Source organism: Telmatherina bonti (assembly GCF_933228915.1).
Source record: "Telmatherina bonti genome assembly, chromosome: 18".
In the NCBI taxonomy this organism is placed as follows: domain Eukaryota; kingdom Metazoa; phylum Chordata; class Actinopteri; order Atheriniformes; family Telmatherinidae; genus Telmatherina; species Telmatherina bonti.
The window spans coordinates 15,313,525-15,338,130 of record NC_136616.1 but is presented as its reverse complement, the minus strand read 5'-3'; positions in this window follow the sequence as shown (position 1 = coordinate 15,338,130).

The window sequence follows — 24,606 nt, the reverse complement described above, 5'->3', positions numbered from 1 at the left end:
TTTCTATCATTTTATCAGGAAAAGAGATGTTTAAACCCAGCCTATAGCTACTACCTAGTGAGGAGTCAATGTTGCTTCCTCCCCCCACCCAGTTGTGGCTTTTTTAAGCTTAGTATATGTATGAAAGGGACGTGTGTGTGTGTGTGTGTGTGTGTGTGTGTGTGTGTGTGTGTGTGTGTGTGTGTGTGTGTGTGTGTGTGTGAGATATAAATTTAAAAAATATGTATGAGAAATATATATATATTAAGACGAGGGTCATCACTGGATTATTGTTGAAAATATTTCTGTTTCAGGAACATTTTACAGACGTGCATGCTTCTGCTGAAGAGAATGATGATGAAGAGCAGAATGGACTGGAATACAAAGTACTTAATCTTAATTCCAGTTCAGTTGCATTTCTGTATTTATGAGCAGAACCGATAAATACTTCCAATGATGTTTTTTTCTTTTTATCATCAGAAGAAACCTCTGAAGACCAAAGTCAACCGGCTGTTTCGAAGAGCCTCCACAAATTCCTCTATAATTGAGCAAACACACATGAATGGACATTTACCTCAGGAATCAAAGGTAAGTCGGGGAGGATGTGTAATCAGCACTTTGATTCAAGCTTTCTTTAAAATCCTTCATACAAACTAACACTCTGAAGCATCTATAAAACATCACACAATTTTCCTACATTGATCATTTTCTGTATCAGAAGGAAAACCTGGAGAAGAGCATCAAGAAGAAGAGTAACACCATCAACCGTCGATGGTCAGAGGTAAACTATTTAGCATCTTTCGACTGACAAAAAAAACAGTAAATCTGCTGGTCTTATGAATGTTAGTCATGACAATGTCAACAAATAAATACATGTTTACCTTGTTTTTTCCCAACATTTTACAAATGGCCCATCTTAAATACATATTTTGTTTGAAAATAATTGACTCTTTAATAATCAACAACCAACAGAAAAGTAACCAATGGCTTATGTGTTGGATTATGTGTGTTTCAGGGGAATATGCTGGATGATGATGCTATTGAAGAGGAAGGAGGAGGAGAAGATCACCATGAGGTTGACACTCATCCATGTTCTTTTATCCAAACTAATGAAGCTGCTTGAATGCTTAGTTGTGAGTGTCAAACATTTATTGGAATAACCTAATCTTCTCTCTGTAGAAGACAAAAAAAAGAGTGAAAATCAAGTTTGTGCCCCACAGAGGATTTGCCATCACTCTAGAAAAGGTATTTACACATCAAGCGTACCTGTAACAATCACACCTCCCTGCTTTTGTACATGACAACACCTCCTTTTCTCTTCATTTCCAGCCAAACGACGAGGCAAAGGGAGCCCATGGATCTACGCCTCGCAAGGGCTCCAAGGTGTGTCTGTAAATTCTGGATTGCGTGTGTTTGGCAGCTTGTGGGATCTTTGATTTTACATTGTGGTATGAGGATGTGTCAGCTGTTTCACATGGTTGGAATTTTTTCCTCACAGGACAAATCATCTGACGAAGCTCTTGGTGCACACGGCTACACCCCTCGTGAGAAGTCCAAGGTAACGTTCTGCCTCAGTTACAATGTTCACAACAAGTATACACAGTCACACACCAATCTGTGTAGTTCAGGTCAGAAGAAAGCTGAAGAAACTTCCAGCAATTTTTATGGATTTCTTGCACTCAGTGCCGGCTGATCTCTCCCAAAACGAGACGGAGTCATGTTAGGGCTGCACGATATCAGAAAAAAATGACTTTAACTTTATTTTCTTTTTTAACGCTGTGATAAATTTTGCAAAATTAAAACTACAGAAATTTAAACAATGACTTGAAAAGTACTTTAAGTTATGCAAATTCCCTGCATTCTTGTTTACACTTAACCTGCACTGATCTTCGCTCCTCTCTGAATGCTACAAGTGTTTTCTGTCTGTATTAGAGAGTTATTCTGGTTGCATTTTGTTGCTTTTATTGTGCCAGTTCCTGAGTACATGTTTTGTTCTGTAATGTGCAAATTATATGAAAGCTTACCTTGAGACTGATGAGAACATCAGGTTTATTTGCCTCCTCCACTGCAGCAGTGTGACGACTCCACATGTACGTTGGAACAACAAAACTCAGACGATATATTGTGCAGCTCTACGTCAAAGGTTTTATTCTGTTTAAAGAAACTGAGTTTGTGTTTTTAAATGAAGCCTTTGCTGAACAGAGATGGGTTAAATTTAATCTTCCTGATCACAGAAACATTCATATAACCTACATCATAAGACTGTCATCAGAAGTGGTTTACCTGCAAATGTCACTCCAGGAAGATGAGCAGGGATCCTTCGTGATGACTGAGAACTCAACAAACCACCTACACAAACTCTAAAACCTTTAACCCCTTATTGTTTTTCTTGGAGTTGACACATTACCATTAATGGCTGAAAAATGTACTAAAACAAGGGTGTCAAACTCCAGTCGTAGAGTATCCGGCAGGTTTTTGTTGTTTCTCTCTATCAACCCAGAAGATTCAAATCAAATGGAGCCAGCAGCTTCTCGTCAACGTATTTATGAAATTTGGTTGGGTGTGTTGGAGCATGGAGACAACAAAAACCTGCAAGATACCGGCCCTCGAGGACTGGAGTTTGACACCTGTGTTCTTCAAAAAAAAAAAAAAAAAAATTCTATGAAGAAAACAGATGTTGGCAGGAACAACAAACCAAGAACTCTGTTGTGAAGCACGGTGGAGGAGGGATCATGGTTTAGAGCTGATGTACTTCCTGCGGCTGAGTGGTACAACCTGAGGGTTGTTACTGAATAAACGGTGTAACCCTCCTGGTCACTGCGACAGTCTCAAAAGCAGCTGGAAGACACGTCTGTTTATTGCTGCTGAATGTTAAAGTTATAAAATTAGATTTTATAATCTGTAGTGATTTAAATGTTTCAAAATGGTCTTCATTCATGATTCAAACTAGTTAAATGACCTGTATTTATGTTGCAGATTGATGCTTTTGAGGATGTGGAGGAGTTGAAAGGTCAACGTCTTCAGTCAACAAGCAAAGCAGTAAGTTTTGCTTTAATATAAAAATGCGTTGTTCTGTGTTTTACTTTGTATTAACATGTAAAAATGTGTCACTCAGGCTGCTTTCATGGATGACCACTTTGAGAAAGCACACCTTTATTCTCAGACAGATGAAGATGAAGATGCTTATGGAATCAGAAACTGCAAACCTGTAAGCTTCTCTTTTCACTCAGTTTTCAACCCTTTTATTCAGCAGCTGTTTAATGTTTCTTTCTTTCCATGACAGAAGAAACCAACAATGAAACTGCAACATGGAGATCCTCGAAATTCCAAAGTCAGTGTGCTTAAGTTGCTTTTGCAAAGCAGGTAAAATGTATTTATATTTAAAGTTGGAGTTTTCTTATGTGTTTGCGATATTTAGGAGAAAATGCTGGAAAGCGGCGCTATGCAGAAGAAGAAGAGCAGCTTCTCAGCTGAAGAGCTGGAAGATGAAGAACTCAACGCGATGGACACTTGCAAACTGGTCAGCTTAAGTTGATCTACTTTTTGAGACCATGTGTGAGACGTCTGGATGTGATTATCCTGACTGGTTAACTTTTATTTTTCAAAGCCAGTTGTGCAAGTGAACTTAAACTTCTTAGTTTGAAATAGAGATGGATAAAATGGAGATTTAAGGCGGTGTTTCTCAGTCCTCATCCTCAGGCATGGGCGTAGCGGACGCGGGGTACACAGGGGACATGTCCCCCACACTTCTCACATCTCTGTCCTCTGTCCCCCACACTTTTTACAGCCGTTATAACCACTTAATCTATATTTTTACATGCTGAAACGTGTTTTTCCGAGCCGCACCTAAACGCATCACGAGCAAGCGAAGCTACGGCGGCGAACAACAAACACCGTCTGGTAACAGAGTCTGTCTTTGGCATCATTCCCATCTTCTAACATGTTCACCAAACCAGCTAAGAGACTTAAAAAAACTAAAAAAAACCGCGTCAGATGATTCCTGCTGCTGAATGTCGACGTTGTTGAGCTGAAACAGACGTTCTGGATCGTTTATGTCACCATGTGGATTATAAAGATGACACATAGACCGTTATTTGATGAATAAAATCAGATGTCGGGCTACACAGCATTTCAGTAGTTTGTTTTTTGTTTTGTTTTCTAGATCATTTTAATTCTTTCTCAGGTAATTATTTGGATGAGTACTTTTTACTTCTATGGAAGTAACCTTGTTCTAAAGAAACAACATCCTTGCTTGAATTTTTGCTAATTTACCCCCCAGGAATTAACCCATTCCTTCATTTCTGCACTGAAGGTGTTCCTACTGTTGTTTTGCACATATTTTATCCAACAGAAGGACATGGATGAGGGTGGAGACAGGACATGGATGGTCTTCACAGCAGGAGAAATTATAAAGTCCTGCTTTAGAAAGTCTCTGTTATAACTGACTAAGAGGAAATATTGATAGCATCAAAAGGATTTTGGGATTAAATTCTACAACAATTTCACTTTTACTACTGTATGTTTAGTTAATTCATTTTTAATTTATTTAGGTATAGCCCCCCCCCCCCCCCCAAAACGTTGACATAAACTATTTATTTTGATCATATTACTGTTTCTGCTTGAGTGTAAAATGAATTTTAGAGCTCATATTATTTTGTGACATAGTTTTTTTAGCCTGCAGTCTTTTATTTCCTTCAAAAAGGAAATACTTTCACAGATGTAGTTTATCTCTCATTTAGAAGACAATATTTGTTTATAATTCATTTATTTGCAAATATAATCTGACTGCTGTATCAGGCAGCAGGCGTTGCTCATAGTATTCTGTTTAACTCAATCATTTTACACATCTGTGCTGTCATCATTCGCAATAAAATAAATGATAAAATAGCAGCATCTTAATGTTGACATGTTTATTGTCACTTTCACTCATCACTTTTTCCTTTATATTAAATCGTGTGGCTTTATTAGCCTGTTGCAGTGTCACTTCCATGTCATTTTGGCTTTAAAGTTTGATAGTTTGTCATTTTAAAGAACTAAAGTTGGTTCCCTGGTCCTGTGCTGTTTATAGTTATGTGGTTTGTTAGCTGCTAAGATGCAATTGAAGTCTCTTTAAAAAAAAAAAAGCTCATCTTTTTATGTTGACTTTTAACTCCAGAGCAGGACCACCGGGCCTTTTCTGTCTTATTTTGTCTTTAAACTGTTTTATTGTCTTTCAAATGTTTTTATTTTTATGCTATTAATGTTGATTTATTTTATTTTACCTGTACAGCACTTTGGTCACCTCGTGGTATGTGAAAGTGCTCCACCAATAAGGTTTTGATTGATTGAATGGCAGAGGATGATAAATCATTCTATAGATCGAAGCAATTTGTCCCCCTCACTTCTAAAATGATGGCTACGCCCTTGTCCTCAGGACACACTGCCCTACATGGGTTTGAGGTAACACTACTTTAACACACCTTGCAAAGAACTTGATGAGTAAGTTTGTTAATCTGAGTCAGAGTAGGAACACAGACATGCAGGGTAGTGGGTCCAGAGGAGCCGGATCAGAGCTTAACAGTAGTAGTTGGATCATATTCCACCTGCCAGCATGCACGGTCTCCATGCACTTCTGCACCACATGCATCCCACGTGTCTCTTCTTCTCTTTGTAGAAAAACTCCAAACATCGTGGTCCCGTTCCCGCACCGCGCAAATCTAAGACGTTCACGGCACAGGCTGAGTCGAGTGCTTACAGCTACCACGTACCTCCGCAAACACCAAGTGTACGTTTCCTGAATGACTGCGTTCTGCTCGTTGCATTGTGTGCATGCAAAGTAACTGAGGCTTCGTGACTTGTGCACGTGTTCGCAGGAAGGATCTGAGGAGGATGAGATGACAGGAAAAGCCTTTACAAATCCTGCAGCGTTGTATGATGATGAAGATGATCTTGACGCCTGCAAACCAGTATGCTTTCCATTATCATTCAGTTTGTTCTTATGGTGATTTTTATTTCATTTTAGTGTAGATTACATAAATTAATCTTCTTTTCATCAGAAAAAGCCATTGAAATTTAAAGGCTTCAAAAAATTCAAACTTAAGGTGAGTCTGGGGGCCTAAAATACTTCAAATGTTCATTTTGCTTTGTGACGACAAGATCTGGACAAGAAAGCAAAGCTGACTTCTGAGTCCTTTCAGAGCAGAGCGGTGCATCCGGAGGCTGAGGATCCACAAGGAGATGTGACTCACGGACACCTTTCAGAGGCTGCTAAGGTACGTTTGCAGGTTTCAGAGGGAAGTAGATGTTATAATTCTGACAGTCAAAGCTGGGTTTTAATGCTTTGTTAGAGTAAATGTACTGATTCAGAATGTCTCAGAGAGAAACGAACCGTAGCGGAAACATTATCAGTTCTTAGCTCGCCCAACCTGAACCATCATGTGACCGCTGAGTCTTCATAAACACAAAGTTCAGGTTTATCATCTTCACTCTGCCAAATATTATCTTTACTTTGAATTTTTTCACTGATTCAGAAATGACAAGCTTGGTTTTTTTTTTTGTTTTTGTTTCATTTTCCCAGCTTTAGATATATGTGCAAAATAACACACTGCAGTTTTTAAAAAAAATTAAAAGTTAAAAAAAAAAAAAGTCCGTCTTTATCACTGACAAAACCTGATTCGGATTTACTGAACCTAATTTTAACCATTTGTTTCTATTTAAACTAGACCATTTAACAAGGTTGGGGCAAGGCTCCCACATCTTCATGTCAAACCTATCATGTTGTTTTCCACCGTTGTTTGTTTTTCTGCATTTCTCTGCGGGACATGTTCTGCTGGTATGCAGCCAGACCAGTTTAGTCGCTTATCCCTTACTGCAGCTGATAAAAGGCTACATGTGAGCACAGTTCCCATGTGCTGAGTTCTCCTGATTTATCTATGAGAACAAAGTTAAATACGTTGTAAAGACTTGATGTTTACTCTGTTTTGCTGCTTTTGTTTTCCATTCAGGCAGAATGGCTTGCTGCTCAGAAAGATGAGCGTGCTATGGCAGGTGTGGAGGATGAGGATGAGGAAGGGGTCCGTTTCTTTAGTGCTTGTCTTTGCAAAAATTGGAAGAAAAAAATTGTGATGCTCTTAAATGTGAGGCTCATTCATGATTTTTCCTTTTGTGCAGGACACTGACAGTTTGATGGAGTGGTGGTACACAGTAGAGAGTGGGTATCAAATGGTCTTAGTCCAACATGAAGTAAAGACATGGATGTGTTCTCTGAACTTCATGGCCTGTTGGTGTTTTGCCTTTCAGAATGGGATGAAGTGCCACCGGATGAAGAGGATGCAATCCTGAAAAAGGATGAGTCAAAGTACATCTCAAAGCCTTTTTCTATACTGGTTATTGTTCTTGGTAATATCATGGAGTGCTGGTGTGAAGTTTGCTTCATGTAGTGCAGAAAAGCCACAGGAGTGAGTCAATTAATTTTACTTCATACATCTCCAAGGGAAAACTACAGTGTTGCAGTAAAGAACTGAGGAAAAAATACATGTTTTATATATCTAGTTGACAGACTAGATGGGTTAGATTAAGCTGCACGGTGGCATAGTGGTTGGCACTGTGGCCTCACAGCAAGAAGCTGCTTGTTCGAGGTGAGGGTTCGGACAGTAAACCTGTGTGAAGTTCTCCCCGTGTATGCGTGGGTTCTTCCAGATACTCCGCCTTCCTCCCACTGCCGATAGACATGCATGTTCTGTTAACTGGTTGCTTTAAATCCTCCCTAGGAGTATGTGTTTGTGATTGACTGGCGACCTGTCCAGTGTGTACCCTGCCTCTCATTGGGTCATGAATTAGACTAAGTTGTTTGGAAAATAGATGGATGGATAGTTGGTATATAAAATCTCAGTGACCTGGGATGCTGTTTGTAGCTTAGCAACAACTGTGGTTATGTCTCTTGCAGCTTCAACAGGCGAACTTTCTCAAAACTTGCAGCCAATACTTCCACATCCAGCGTGTAAAGACGCTCATACACAGTAAAACTTCCAGGATTACACTGTTTAGTGTTAATCATCACTGTTTCCTGCTTTTCTCTCAACGTTCGATGAGCTAGACCTCAATGAAACACAACTGTGTTCTTGATATTTCCTCAGTCTCCTAATCTTTGTTCCAAATTTGTTTTTTTTTTTACCAGGAATCTCTTGTAATCCTCAAAATGAAAAGTTTAGTCAGCTAGTCTCTCATAACTTGCCGTGTGAAGGTTTACTCTTCATAATTCTCTTTAATTTTAGGTCAGAAGTGTTAGAAATGTCAGCAAACATCCTTTCTGTTGTACAGCATTCAAATTACTGCAGAAAATATAAACTCAGTAGGAAATCTCAATCAGTAAATACAGACCAGAGTTATAATAATCTATTGTTGAGCATCTGTACGGTAATCACAAATAATCACACCGATTAGCTACAACATAAATTATCTGTAAAAAAAAAACAAAAAAAACAAAAACAAAACCAAAGTGAAGTATTTTTTTGTTAAAAAATTGACACAAAAACAAAAACTTGGTGGAGCAACTATTAACTGAATTAACCTAATGAGTGGTAAAATAACATTTTTCTTCTTTTTATTTTACATGTTTGTTTGTAGGAGCATTAAAGAGCCTAAATCAGGTTTTTGCTCTTTAACTGACTGGATATTTCAGAAAGATAATTTACTAATTATTTATAAAACTGTGAAATTAAAGTTTGCCAACTGCAAAAAATTTAGGGATTAAATTGTTCTTTCTAAATTTAGTATGATACAGAAAAGAATTTGTTGCAAACATCAAGGAAAGGGCTGAAAATGTCCTTTTTAGTAGTGTGCTGTTGGCCACAGTGTCATAACTGGTAGAGGATAAGAAGACTTGAGAAGAGCCAGTCTAAACAGATGTTGCTGCATCCATGAATGAGTAAAATTTTACATATAAAAATAAGATTTGTATTCCATCATGGTGTCATAGTGCTATTTTCAGTGTATCACAAACCATTGCATTGTATAACATTTACAGTTTAAAAAATGTGTTGGGAAGTATTTGGAAATAGTTCTGAGTCATGTTTACAGATGTGCAGATAAATCAGGACTCTGCGTCCTTATTTATGTTGGTGATAATCTGATATTTATTGGACAAACAGCATTACAGTGAGAACAGTGCTTTGTTTTGTCCTTATAATATGGAAGTGTCAAAGTTTAGAAAGTGGGGAGATAAAATAAAATGCTTTGTTCATTAAAAATCACTGGAGATTCACTAAATTTATGTAAAAATTGGTGTCTCTTTATTTGATACTGGCAGTCGGTCCGAGGTTTCCTCTGCCTCCTGCCTTAGCAGCATGAGATAAGTTGTAAACCCTCTCTGTGTATTGGAATAACTGAGTATAGACAATGGATGGAACTCCAGACCCTAAGGGGGCTTTCCGACAGGTTTTAGATGTTTCCCTGCTCCAACACACTTGGACAAGCCGTTTGACTTCAAGGTCTGCACAATGACCCATCAATTGGAGTCAGATGAATGAAATGAATGAGAAATACTTTATTAATCCCCAAAAGGAAATTCAATGTTGTTAAAGATGTGTAGAAGTAGAGAAATGTCTAAAGCCTGGAGGATTGTGGCCCTCAAGAACTGGAGCTGCTGAGTCCTGATGTAATGGATCTGTTCTAGACCTGCATATAATAAGCTAAATGTTGCTTTGGCTCTCAGGTCCTTCACCATCCTGGCAGACAAGGTTCACCATGGCCTCCGCCTCTTCAACAAAGTCTTTACAGAGAGAGCCGAGGTCCTCTGGCAGTCCATCATCATGCTCCACACCATTGCTGACAACATTAGTGAATACCACCATAAAGCAAAGATTGCTGGCATCACTGGTGGAACCACCACAGCAGTGGGCGGCATGGCGGCCATCGCTGGCTTAGCTCTGATACCCGTTACCTTTGGGGCCTCTCTGATAATTACAGCTGTGGGCGTAGGCGTGGCAACAGCTGGTGGGATCACTTCGGCCTCTGCAGCCATTTCAGATAACGTTCACAACAATCACGACCGCAAGAAGGTACGACTGGGGGGGGTTGTGTGTGCTTGGTAGCTGCTTTTACTTGAGCCAGATAAGATCTTCAGTAATCCTTCATTTGTTTGTCAAAGCAATCAAGAGTTGTGAAAGGAACGTCTTTTTATGCTGCAAATTCTGTTTTGTCCCTGAACCCAAGTGTTTATTTTTCCACATCTGTCCCTCATCAGGTCGAGAATGTCCTGAAGGAATATGAGGACAACCTGCTGGACATTGCGAAAATCCTCCACTTCATCAATACGGGTTTGTCCAAACTGCGTGGCCATCCTTTCCTCAGGTCCGGCACCCAGCACTACTCCAAGGACTGGGAGATCCGCAGGTCCGTCCAGATGATCGACATAGTAGACGCGCCTGTGATGCGAGCAACAGAGTTAGCCGACACAGCCGCCTCCACACTGCAGGGACTCTTCATAGGCATGGACAAGTACTTTGTAAAGGAGACCAGAGAGCTGAAGAAAGGCTGCAAGAAAGAGATTGTGGCAGAAATAAGGGAGGTGGCAAATGTGCTGAACGACAGCTTAGTGGAAATAAACGCCATCAGAGGGTCGCTTCAGGAAGCGACTGGAGACGTGTGAGCAGCTTTCTGCTCTGGGACCAGATTTATCAATGATCAGCAGCGCCATCTCCTGGCCAAATAGAAGAACTCTTAGTTCGGTCTTTTTAATGATTAAGTCATATTTTAACATAACACACACTTCTTGTCTGACATTTATGCAAAGCACATACGATAGGATTGAACATTTTGTATTTCTGTGAATCTCATGTTTTGTTGTGACTCCAGGCCATTTAAAGTTGCAGATGTTTGTATTTATATTGTAAGATGTTTGAACACACAGGGACTGTTTTCATGGGAAGGTTTTCCAACATGGGATGTATAAAAATGTGTCCACAGAGGGTCTAATTTGCACACTGAAATGTATTTTATAGATAATTTTGAGTCACATTTTGTTATATATTCCTTTTCAGTGCAAGAAGGTGCAAAACTGTCCTAACAAAATGTTTTTTTTCACAGATGTATAAAATGGGATTTAAAACAATACTGACAATTGGTTAATAGTTTATTTGTATGTCCAAAAGCAGAAGAATGCCTCTTTCTGTCATGTCCAGCAGAGAAAATACCAAGAAGGTCACTTTAATCATCAGTGTAACACTTAGCTGTGATGTTAATTCAGCCTGATGTCTGCTTTAGGAAAGCTTAAACATTCTGCTGGAGGTCTGCTGGTAAATAATTTATTACCTGCGAATGGTTAAAACATGCCAATTTGACCTTTATGTCTGTGTTGTGTCACCTAAAATGAGCTATGTTGAATCATAGTTTCCAGACAGTCCTGATCAGAACGGGATCATTTTGGTGAAGCTGTGATATTCTGTTGACTTTCCACGTCTAAATCGAAGTCGTCACATGCTGAAATGTTGGAGAGCTCAAGTCTTACCCCTCCCATTCTCTTGCATTATTTTAAAATTAAGTTAATGTAGCTGAGATCTGTATATATTTTGCTTTGCTCAGATTTTCTGGTATTTTAACACTGAACCTGTGAATAAAGAAAGTTAAGCTTTTGCGACATCGCCTGTGCATCTGTTGGGGAAAAACAAGACTTTTCATCACTAGAGGCAATCTTTCCTGTAACCCACAGCTGGGTTTATGTTAGAAACTGCCTCCAGAATTTGGGAATGAAGAAGATGAATGACCTGCCCGCAATCCTGACCTCAACCAGCACTTGTATCGGTTTGGGCCAGCTGCCCACCACAACCACACCAGCAGACAAAGGCTGAATGAAGAATGGGATTCCATCGCACAGCAGTGTGTGACCAGTATGAGGATGTTCAACGGTGGAACCTGGGTATCATGGCTGTGTGTGCAATCAATGGTTTCCAATATATTTTTCCTGAAACTTCCACAAAGCCTTGGACCCCTGCTGAAACTATGCTTACCTTTATGCTTTCATTCACCTGCTTCCTGCCAGAACTGCTGACTTCTTTCCTGTCCTTTGATTAAAAACCAAAGTTAATCAAACAATTTCTTAACAAATAATCTGCACTGGGGTGTTTCTCAGACCTGTTTTATTCATGAAAAGAAACATGAAATCTACCTCTGGATGACTAAACCACACAACATATAGACAAAAACAGACCATGGTCTGGCCTCCCAAGTGGCTATTTTCAACTAAGTCAGGGGTGCCCAGTTTTGGTCCTTAGGGCCACAATCCTGCAGGTTTTCATGTATCCCTGCTCCAACACACCTAACTCCAATGAATCACTCATTGGAACTGGGATACATCAAAAACTTGCAGGACAGTAGCCCTCGATGGCTGATTTTGGACACCCCTGAACTAAAAATATGTACTTTTAAATGCAGAGCAGGTTTCATTCATTCACTTTGGGATCTTATCTTAAAAGTTAGTGTAGCCTGTTTGAGATCAAAATGTTGTTTCTATGTGAGCGATATGTTCAAATAAAGTTAAGAGGATAATTCTCAACTCATCTCTCAGTGAACATGGTCTTAGTTTTAATAATCACTCAGACCCTGGACAGACAAAGCCTCATGGACCCCCTTGTGCTTGTTAGTGATGCCCTTGGAAAGTCAAGGATCCCATTGTGTTTAATGAACAGATCGCTAAATTATGACTCTGTCTTGTTTCTTCATACTTCAGTAAACCAAGCAAGAGTCAACAAGATAATCTGCTGTTTGGCATTATCATGCAGAGAAGAGTTTGGCATGTTTTTTTAATTAGCAAAAACCCACATTTTTCTTACCCATGTGGCATCATTTGGATGGGACGTAAACACGCTTTCTGGGCAAGTAATTCCATCTTCTCTCCAGTCTGCTGATTGGTCAGGGGGTGAACAACCTCATGTAGAGATATGAGATTGTTACTGACCGCATCTCACCTCAACGTCTGTCAGCACTAGATGAGTGATATTTTTTTCAAGTGGGGGAGATTCCACCCCAGACCATCACACCGCTTCCACCAAAAGCTGTGGCTCTATCAGTGCAGAAATCAGAATAATACTCTAAATGTCTTCTAAACAATATGGCCCTATGATCAGTGGTGTATTCCAGGGTATACAAGGGTATACCCACTTCTTTTTCAGTCAGCATTGAGTACACCCACTTCTAAGCTCCCTGTGATCATGCTTTAATAGTTACAATCATCCCTACACATGTAGCTACGTCGCACAGCAGCTCAGATAAGGTTACCAGTATGCTACACTGGTGCAGTTAGCCATCAGCTGCTTTAACTTTAGCCTAAACATAGAAAAGATAAAAATATATGTATATTTGAATATGAGCCAGTCTGTGTTCCAGTACTGGTTTAGTAATTTCATAACTCTTCCTCTCAGAAACCGAATAGCAGAAATTATGTGACAAGGATCAGATATACTGATGGATTTTTGGAGTAAACTAAATGAAGTAGTTTTACATGTCACTTTTTCTGAAACAGCGTATTTCTGGACTACTTTTTTCTGTTTTTGTTTTTTTTTTTAAAAAAGGGCGAAAAATTAAGAGTATACCCACTTCTTGAGGGTCCACTACACCACTGCCTATAATCCACTTGCATCTGTATCAGAGTACAAGCTTACAGATGCTGCTTGTTAAATCAGTACCCACCAAGGAATATTGTTACAACAAAGATATAATCGACCAAACACAAATGTCCTTATGCTTTGTGTCAGGTTAAGTTCAAATAACACAAACCCTCTGGCATAAAACATCTATGTATCCATGCATTTCTAATGTTTTTAAACAAGAATGTGAATCCCCTGTGGTGTTTTTCTAACTTTTAAATTCGCTTTGAACTTGAGCTTTCAGAAGATAATGTAGGGTTTAAGCTTATGGCTCTTTTAATAAAATCTGATTGGCAGGAAAAAAAAAGAATCATCCATCCATCTTGTGCCGCTTATCCGGGGTCGGATCGCGGGGGCAGCAGCCTAAGCAGGGAAGCCCAGACTTCCCTCTCCCCAGCCACATTTGCCAACTCTGTGGGGGGGATCCTGAGGCGTTCCCAGGCCAACCGAGAGATATAATCCCTTCAGCCTGTCCTGGGTCTTCCCCGGGGTCTCCTCCCAGAGGGACGTGCCAAGAACACCCCCCCAGGGAGGTGTCCAGGAGGCATCCTAACCAGATGCCTGCACCAACTCAACTGGTTCCTTTCGATGTGGAGGAGCAGCGGCTCTACTCTGAGCCCCTCCGGGATGACCAAGCTCCTCACCCTATCTCGTTTTTTCGGTCACGACCCACTGCTCATGACCATAGGTGAGGGTAGGAACGTAGATCGACTGGTAAATTGAGAGCTTCGCCTTCTGGCTAAAAAAAAAAGAAAGAACATTATTGGAAACTAAAGAGGTTAATATTTCGAATATGCTCTCAAAAAATTTAAAACAATAAAAATCAAAGAGTAGAAGAGATTAAAGAGCACTGGGCCACTTGATACAGACGTAACAGCTCAGGTAACAACAGAAGTTTTCACCTTCAACAAACTCAAGGAGCACAAAGCTCCAGGTGGAGTGAAGACACGCCCCCTACAGGTGATCCAAATCAGAAGGCGCTACTTCCCCAAACTATCCCGACCCAAGCTGGGCGGATTTGGAGTGGTGTCTCACTGAGGCTTTAAACTTTCTCTGATGTAACAGCAGCTAGCGAGCAAAAACCCTCGTGAGAGCCGCTCCAGTCTGTACCAAACCAGTCACCACTTCTTCACCTCCAGAAGGGGAAGTGAAGGTCTGAGCTGTAAAAAGTCGTTTCTGTCGTTGCGGTCCAGCCTTTTTTCCTCACCTATCTGACTCGACACTGAGGTAGGCTGAATTGTGTTGTTGCCGGCTCTGTGTTGTCACACATTCCTCTGGACACAAAGGGCAGTCGCTACTGAAACAGCTGAGGTTTAAAAAAAAAAAAAAAAAATGGGGGGGGTAAAAGTGACGCTGTTTTCAAAGCAACACGAACTGCGTTGACATTTCAGGAGTTTTAACATTTTCCGATGGTTTCACACACTTCAGCGTTGTTAAAAGTGACACCAATGACCTATTGTCGCTGAAGCTGATGTGTATTTTAATTCGGCAGTAATTTCACGACAAACAAAAGTTCACTTTTATTAATTTTAGTTTTTAATGTGGTGAAAAGCGCATTAAAGCAAACATTTAAATGTGGTTTGGAAGAAGAAAGCGGAAGCAGCGCAGCACGGTGGACGTGGCTCTTACAGTTTATGCTCATTTACAGGAAAGTTTTTCTTTTGTTACAGAATAAACATGTTCAGAAGAGATAAAGGCTTCACAGCCCAAACTCCTGTGGTTCCACCCAGACCCAGTACAGAGGTGAGAAAGTGCAGGAAGTTTAATGTTTCTGCTTATTTTTCATGTGACTGTAATTAACTACAGGTTTCATCACCAGGAACTAGAAAATCCCATCACACACAGCATAAACAGACCGGATTCAGGACACACCGCAGCCTCACAGGTAAAGACTAAGACTTGTCTGAACACAAAGCAATGCAAGCAAACCAATACATTAAAGTTTATTTATTATTTTTCACAGGGCAGCAGTGAAATCACAAATGAGTTGAATCCAAAGACATCGGTGAGAAATCAAACGTGAAATATATTTGAAGAAACCTCTTCCAGATATTGATTGTTGATGTTTTTTTTGTTTTGTTCCTCAGCAGAGGACAGGGGTGATGGGAGTTGTGCAGAAGGTCAACCCATTCAAATCTGCTTCAAAGGTAAAAACAGATGATTTAACCCAAGTTTTTTTTTTATTTTTTTTTATTTTTTTTTTTTTTATAAATGCTCCTCATAGTTCACCTCTTTTTACACGTTTATTTTTCCTACATTTTAGTCCTCTTCTTCTGCAATGAGTGAAACTCCCTCTTCAGAATCTCTACAAAAGGCAAGAGACTCCACGCAGGTGAGATCACAAATGTTTTGTCATGTGAAAAATTGCTGGATCTTGGCTTTATTTATATATATTTATATGTTAGGGCTGTGATGATACGCTTTCGTCCCAATTTGATTCAATTCTGATTTTTTTTTTTTTTTTTTTTTTTTTGGTGCCGATTCGACTGAAATTTTGATTCTCACTATTCTTCGATATTGCTGATTTTTGCAGACTAAAAACAAAAAAGAAAAAGTACACAGTCTTTTTTTGAATTATTATTATTATTTTAATGAGGAAAGAACAACACAGTAACCAGACTATCATTCTGCTGAAATAATGCCCAAGAAGACAAAACTATATATATAAGTCTATATAAACTATAAGAATGACAAATATTTCATAATGGATTATTTGTATTTATTAAAAAAAAAAACAAAAAAAAAAACATAAAGGCCAAAATACCAATATTTGATTCATGAATTTATCTTATTTTACCACCCCTAAAAAAAAAAAAAATAAATAAATAAATAAATAAATGAACAAATTAATTAATTAAAAAAAATATTTGTGTATGTGTGTTTGTGTGTGTGTATATATAATTAAATAAATGAATATACACTATGAAAATGGAAAATTCAACGGTCTGCTGAACGTTTGATAGCTATAACTTAATTAACAGTCTTATAACTTAGAAAGTTTAGTGGCTTTGTGTTAAAAGTCTTTGACAACACTGTGAATAAATTTTGGTTCAGTTTTCTTTCCAGCATTCAGTTGACGTTCCCAGCATTTTTTCATGCACAGCTCTTTTAACCTCACAGCTTTTTAACCTCGCCTTCATGTACAGTCATGGCCAGAAGGTTGTGAGAGCTGCATAAATATTCATTTTCACAAAGTCTACTGCTTCTGTGTCTTGACCATCCCTGTGCTTGGTGGTTGGTATTATGCGTTTGTGAGGGAACTTTTTGATTTTCATAAAATGTGGTGCCGTGCATTACGACCAAACACCTGCATCTTGCTCTCTTCTGTTCCGTTACAGAAGCAAATGCAAACCTATGCTGTGCTGCCATGTTGTTACTTGAGATGGGATGTTTGCTTAGTCAGCATTTTAACAGAAGCCATATTTGTTCAGTATTTTTGTAACTATGAACTTCAACATTTCAGAAGCTAGCTGAGGCCTGAGGAGTCTGAGATGTGACTGGTTTTGAATTTGCATGCTTTTTCTTTGTTATAGATAACCTCTCATTGCAGAATTATTTTCTAAAAGATTCTATTTTATCTTTAAATCCTGGTAAAACCACACGGCTGAATTTCCTGACATGGAAAATGTCTTTTTCCGGTGACTGCACTGCAGCTGATCATGGTTAAAATTGTACATTTTGTTTTAACTCCTAACCACTATATTAGATGCTTTGTGCACTTTGAACAACTCCAACCAAACATGCAGTCTGGGGCTAAACTGGTAAGAGTAAAAACAGCCAGAAAATCCAAGTGGAAGCATCAGGTGTTTTATCACAGTTAAATAAAAACTTAACTCTGATAAAACACCTGGTTTCTTTTAAATAAACTGTACTGTTTGATACTTAAGCTGTTTCACAGCCGACATGTTGAACCAACATACTTCCCAGTACATTTAGACTTTATTTTAATCTCAGAGAACAAGCCGGCAGAATCCGGCCGGAGGTTTTTCCTTCCTGTTAAGAGGGAGTTTTTTCCTTCCCACTGTCGCCAGTGTGTTTGCTCAGGATGGGAGATTGAGTTGGAGCCTCCAACTCAATCTGTTGGTTTCCTTATGTAGGCTATTATGAATTGGCTTTCATTATGGTTTTTCCTGTCTGTAAAAGCGTCTTGAGATGGCATTGCCGGGATTTGACGCTACATAAATAAAGTTGAATATCTCAGCGAAGAAATTCATGAGTTAGAGCAGCTCTTGGTATGGAATAAAGTGCAGGAAGCAATAGAAAACATGCATCACAGCAAATGTAAATATAAAACAAACACAAGTGCAAATAAAAACAACCTCACCAGCTATCTACATATATACATGGTGGAAAGGAGCTTTTCCTTCAGGTTGAAAGCAGGCATTATTGATATCTGAGCGTTTTCAGCTGTGACGTCTCAGTGCCCGCTGTGTGAAAGTCCTGTTCCAACATTTACATAAAGTAGACCAGGTTATGGGGTAAACAAGCAGCTGCTGTATGTGAATGCCTGCAGCATTTACTCTCCGTCTCCTGCCGTATCGTCTGCCTCCACGTTGTGTTAAGAGCTGTGGATTAACTCGGTTCAGATCAGTGAGCAGAACTGGTTGAATCTTCTGTTTCAGAACCCTGGAGTGCTGAAAGCGGTCATACAGAAAGTCAACCCGTTCAAGTCTACGTCGCAGCTAAGGCAGGCATTGTCTGCTTTTCCTGCTGTAATCTGTGTCAGACTGCAGGGCGTCCACTCAGTCCGATGTCTCCCACAGGTGTCTGCCGCTCCGTCCACGGAGTCGCTGGAAGAGGGGAGGAGTTCAAACCCGACTCAGGTAAGAAAAAGCTGAAACTGCCAGAAACTGCTTGTTCTCAACAGAAACCAGGTCATTGTTCCTTTTCATGCATTGCGTTCACGCCCATATCCAACATTTCAAAGCGGGCTTTGAATTTTCAACATGATGAAGTATAAATTGTCTTTCAGAACACTGGCATGTTGAAAGGAGTCATGCAGAAAGTGAACCCCTTCAAGTCTTCTGTCCAGGTGATGATTGTGTGTTAGACATCCATTTACACGCTTAAAGCAAAACCGTGTGTTTATGGGTCACAGTTGCTGCAGAGATTAGTCTGAAACAAACCCTGAAGGTTAAGTAAATTGAGCTGTTTGTGTTTTCTTCAATCCTTACACCATCTTGCAGTTACATGTTTGTTTTTCTTTAAGGAACCGAAGACAGATCCTCAAAATGCTTCTGCAAACCTACAGCAGGCTGGCAAGGAAGAACTTCAGGACAAAAAGGTTTGGTGCATCCAGCCCGCATGTTCCACTAATCTGTTCATGTCTGACGTTGTTTCTTTTGGGTTTTTTTGTCCTTTAGAACCCAGGAATGATGTCGGGCATGATGCAGAAAGTCAACCCTTTCAAAACTTCCCAGTCGAAGGTGCAGTTTGTCGACGCAGCAGCGAGTTCAGTGACAAAGAGAGGTTTTGTCTTTTGTAGCTCACTTGGGTTTTCTTTGGCTCGTCTTTCCAGGACACCGTGGTCACACAGGGTGACCTCTCCTCCAGCAGTGGGAGCTTGGCAGACGGAAGCAAGGTGCCAGAGGTGCAGGTAGCTGGATGAAACTAAACGTCTGTTGATGCTTGACAGAGAGGAGGGATGTGCAGACGGATGTACACTTTCGCCCGTCTGTCGTTCACATGCATGTTTTGGTGAATGTACAGAGGAGGGGGGCGAGTTGCACATCTCACTTTATGCAGTAAATGGAAGAATACCAACGGGAACAATGGGGGGCAGTGATGAGCAGACCTGCAGCCGAGTTAAGGAACGAGCCAGAGAAGAAAAGGAACTGGAAGAAATGGTAGAAGAAAGCAAAGACAATGGGTGCTTCTCAAGTCAGGGTCTGCACACTTCCAAGTGTGGATTAGTCGGCTGCATGCGTCATCGTGGCGCGCCAAGTGCTGTCTCAGTTCAAAGGCTCCTTCCAGTCCAACCTTCAAATCTGCCCTTCGTTTGGCTCCAGATTAGCTTAAAACGAAGGATACAAGAGATGTATCCTACGCGCCCTCTCCTATCCCAGAATTCATTGCACTCCTGATAGAAAAGAATGAGCAGCAGACTGCTGATGTAGGAACCACACCAGCCAGAACGTTTATTTATTTTTATGTGTATAAACACACACAGACTTGTCCCAGCAGACAAGCTGGAAGGACAGCGGCATTGTGTCCAATAACCACTAATGAATTTCATTCCAGTCGTCCTCAGATGTCTTTGTTCCCTTTCATTAAAGAAAAGGCGGAATTTATTACAGTCACTCAGATAATTAGAGACTTTAAAATAAATAAATAAAATAAAATAAAAATTTGCAAAAAATATAGTTTGGTAATATAAGACTCTGTTTTGTCATTTAATTGAGTTAAATAAAAACACACACAAATGGGTCCTGGACAAATCAACAGGAGAAGAAGTCTGAGGAAAAGAAAACACCTGACTGGAGTGAAAACGTCAAAGGATTTTTTTATTTTTTAAAATTTTTTTTAATTAAAAAAAAACCAAACTAGTTTGAGTGATGTAACATGTTGTTTCTTTAATTGGTTTGCTTTTATAAAAAATCTTTTTATTTAACCAGAATTAGAAAATAATTTCATGGTTTTAATAACACTTATTTATTATTACTATTGTCAATTTCAGCTAATTTCCCAGGCAGCTGTTTTCTCCTTCTTTCATGGGAGGCTATGAATACATATGAGGATGACTGTATATGTGTCTAACAAGGATAATTTTCCACTGAAGTTAACGTCAGCTTGACAGGATGAGCTGTCAGCCAGACGAGAGCTCGTCTAAACCGCCACCACCTCATGTTGGTCATTTACACACAAAGGAAAATGAAAATAAATCAAAGTTAAATTTCTGTCATTTCAAAAATATTTTTGTCTCTTTGTGGAGGAATGGGATCAGTAATTAGATAAACTTGGCATATGTAGTTGCCAGGCAACGGAGGACCGGAGCACTATGGGTAATTCTCGTCCACTAGAGAGGCCGTCTCATTTTACTGGCAGGAAGCGCACTTTGGTGTGTGCAGACCATGTAGAAAACTTTGTTACCTACGCAGTCTGCGCTCTTGGAAGTGTGTAGACCCTGAATTCAGAAACACCCAATATCTGTAAAGATGGTGTGCGCTTTAGAAGAGCGGATGTTTGTGTTGGGGAGTCGCAAACAACACAATAGCAGAACATCAACAAGTGTTTATTTTTCCCCATTTCATTTCCATAAACACTTAGTCCAATGAAGGGAAGCTGGAACCTTTCCCAGTAATCTGTGGGTGAGAGGCACGGTGCACCCTGGACTGGTCACCAGTGATAAAGGCCTTTTAAGAAGACCCTGTACTACTATTCTCAAACTAGGGTCTCCAAGCCTTAGTTGAGGGGGCGGCTGTAGCTCAGGAGGAGAAGAGCAGTCATCTGTCAACCTGAAAGTTGGTGGTTTGATTCCAGGCTTCTCCTGACTACATGCTAAAGCAGGGATGGGCAGACTTGTGCACAAGTCTGTTAATCACCTTTTGATGGGACTGAGGTGTGTTGCAGCAGGGAAACCCCCAACACTAGTAGCACTGCGGCACATGAGGACTGGAGTTGCCCACCCCTATGCTAAGGTTCCCGTGCACAAGACACTAAATCCCACAAACCAGATGCAAGTCGCTGTGGAGAAACACATCTGCTAAGTGACTGTAGCATCTTGGAAAAAAGGAATGGGGTTAAATATAATATGTGAAAAGTTTTTCTTTATCTCCTAAATAATTAACTATGTATTACAAACAGTGTAAAAATGAAACAAGATATTTAACCAGTAACTTCAGACCAGTTCAAAAGTGATGTGATGGAAACGATTCACATTAATCACCATGACTGCACACAGGCTACTCCTATTCCACAGCTTCTACTGTGATAAGGAGTAGCATGTAGCTCACAATGCAGCAAATTTATTAAATGTCCTCATTTCAAGTGTTGCATCGAGACACGGCTCGGCAGGAAAACTGCTCCTGAAATGATCCATTAATGGGACGTTGAGAGTCCAATTTCAGCAGTTAAATCGTAAAAGCTTTTGTTCCTCCTCCTCTCATTGTCCTAAACTCGTTGCTGAGGCCATGCAACACGTCATTTACGTCTTGTCATCTCCCACTTTCACTGCAGGGAGACACGTATTTATGACTCGTTTACAAGAGGATGGTTTGAATTGTTCACATATCACTCCAAGAATAGATAAAACAGGCTTTTCCCTTTCACTAATGCTGTTATTGGTGGAACTGATTGATTTATAGTACAAATATTACTACAAGGCTTAATTACTACGTTTTTGTTTTAGTTCAGTTTTATCCAGTAATTTGCAAAAAGGGGAATAATGCAATGATAAAATTAAATAAGATTAGTAAACTTTGCAATGTTTAGGCTCCAACTGCTGCTGTTTATTTTCCTGAAAGCTTTAAGTTGTTAAATTATGTAGTATCAAAGCCAAATTTGCATTAAATAAACAAAACCATATAAAAAATACTCAAATGCAGTTTTTCATTTTTAAGTTATAGTTAAGTTATTTAACGTTGAGAAGTTTAAAATATAATGGTTCATATCAAATAGTTGTTCTAATAACTGAGCATGTTTTTTTATTTTTTTAGACTGAAAACTTTTCGGTGTTGTTCTTGCTTTAACCACAAGATGGTGCCAAAACACCATTCCACAAAGCAAATATCTGAATGTTTAACGAACCTGTTGAAAAGCACCAGTGGTAATCATATGCATTTACTGTTTTTATGCCCTTCCTTTTTGTGTCTTGCTCTGTTATAGAACCCTGGGATGTTTAAAGGGATGCTGCAGAAAGTAAACCCCTTCAAGTCTCGCACTCAGGTATTAATTTCTCCACAGATGATATAAGTTGAGTTAAGAAATTGTGTTGCTGGATTAAGAAACACTGGGGAAAACTCCCTGTTTAGCGATGAGGAAGATGCTGATGAATAAACCTATTTCACTGTGATACAGGCGGGAGAGAGCGAAGACAGGACAGACTCTGTAGTTCCTGCTAACATGATTCAGGTAAAGAATATCCTATTATGAAACAAGTGAAAATGTCTGCTCCAGTTTGTGATCTAGAGTGACTCAGCTCTTTTCTCTGCTGTCATCAGCTGATGTCAGTCATGACGGTGTGAAAGCTCTTATGAAGGTTATAACACACCTCCTGCATATTTACTTCAGAATATTGTTTGAAAGGATTTGTTTTTTCATTGGATGTCAGTAGGTAGGTGAATTAGAGGTCTCTAATTACTGACCACTTGTATCTCTCCCCAATATTTTACTAGGATGACCCAGGCATCCACAGTGAGAACTCCACAAGCTCCGAAAGCTTGGATGACAACACCATCGAGAGACATGTATGCCGTTAAGTACATCAGATATGACAAACTCCTTTTACCCTCAGTGTCTTAATGAATTTATCATTTTTTCATCCTAAATGTGACTTTAACTATCTGCTTTACATAATGGCCTAAAAGCTGAGTTTTAGACTCAATACAAGGCCCTGTACTCTGCTATACAACTAAAGGACACCATAAGAAACCAAATACTCCTTAAACAGGTCATTTAAATAATAGATAAGTAGTAGTATAATAGGTAAAATAGAAAAGTGCAAATAAAGATTGGATTATGAAAAGTAGCCAAAACTTAAACTTCTGCCAGGAGAAGGCTGGTCACCAAATCACTTATACAAGGAAACGAGCGATAATAAACCCTGATGGAGCTGGAAAGCTCTAACGGGCTCTATTGAAGAGTTGCCAGATAAACCTCTGGCAGAGAACAAAAAAATAAAGTTTGAGTGTAACTTTTTGTCCATTAAGGAAAACTGTATAGTGGAAACGCTCAGTACTCCACAGCCAGACATCATGGTGGCCGCATCATGCTGGGGGTAGGAACTTTCCTTCTGATCAGAAGTGAGTGAATGATGGATAATTCTTCAGGAAAATGTGTTTGAGTATTCCAGATACATGAGAATAGGATATAGGGTTACCTTCTAGCAGGAACACCCTGAGTCCTCTGTTAAAGAAAAGATTGTGTTAAATGGTCTGGGTATAGCCTGATGTGCCAGCACAACCTTCCAACTTCGAGGAGCTGTAGAAGTTGCTTTGACAAATAGGGAAAATTCCCAGTAATGAGAGAGATGTGGCTATACATAGTACAGACTTTAGGGTGAGTACATGTACACATTTACATTTTTTTTCTTTAAAAAACCTTTACTTTTCAATGTTGTCATTGTGTTGTGTAAATTAAACAAACCCTCCTGGATAACAATGTGGTTAGAAGGCAACAAAGGGGCCTGGATTATGGAGTAAATGAATGAACTGCCTGTTCTCAGAAGTCAGCATCAAAGTATGCTGTTTAGCATGTCACTAGTAAGCATGTGACCTGTCAGAACTGCCCTACACTTACAGGAAACTATGGCTCTTCATTTTCCATTTTCAGTAAACTGGTAGAAGTCGAAAGCCAGACATTTAAAAGAAAGAAAACCCGTTTAATCTGGTCTTTCATGCACAGAAGTTTGACCAAATATCCAGTTTAGAACTCAGTGCTGGTGTGAGTCATTGGGTTTTAATATTACTGTTTGGTTTTGGCTGCGTCACACTGTGGTGTTGTAATTAACCTCAAACCCTCTACAGTCTATCTGGTACACCGATGCTGACATCAGCTGCGAGGTGAAAAGCCAACCAGCAGAGGCCCCAAAGCGAAAGGTCTGTAAAACCCGTTCTGAGTCCCTTTCGGTTCAGATTATAGTTCTACTGCTCTGTTACGAGACGGCTGCCAAGATTTAATGTATGAAAATATCTTTTTCCTCCTCCAGACGTTCAGAATCCGGAGGATTCTTCCCAGTGCGTTGTTTGGGTCGGGAGCAAAGGTAAAGCTGAACGTGTCATCCTGCTGCTGACTGCAGGGTCTCAATCCAGTTTGCTTCCATATTCATTATAAAACTGCTCTGCCAGAAGTT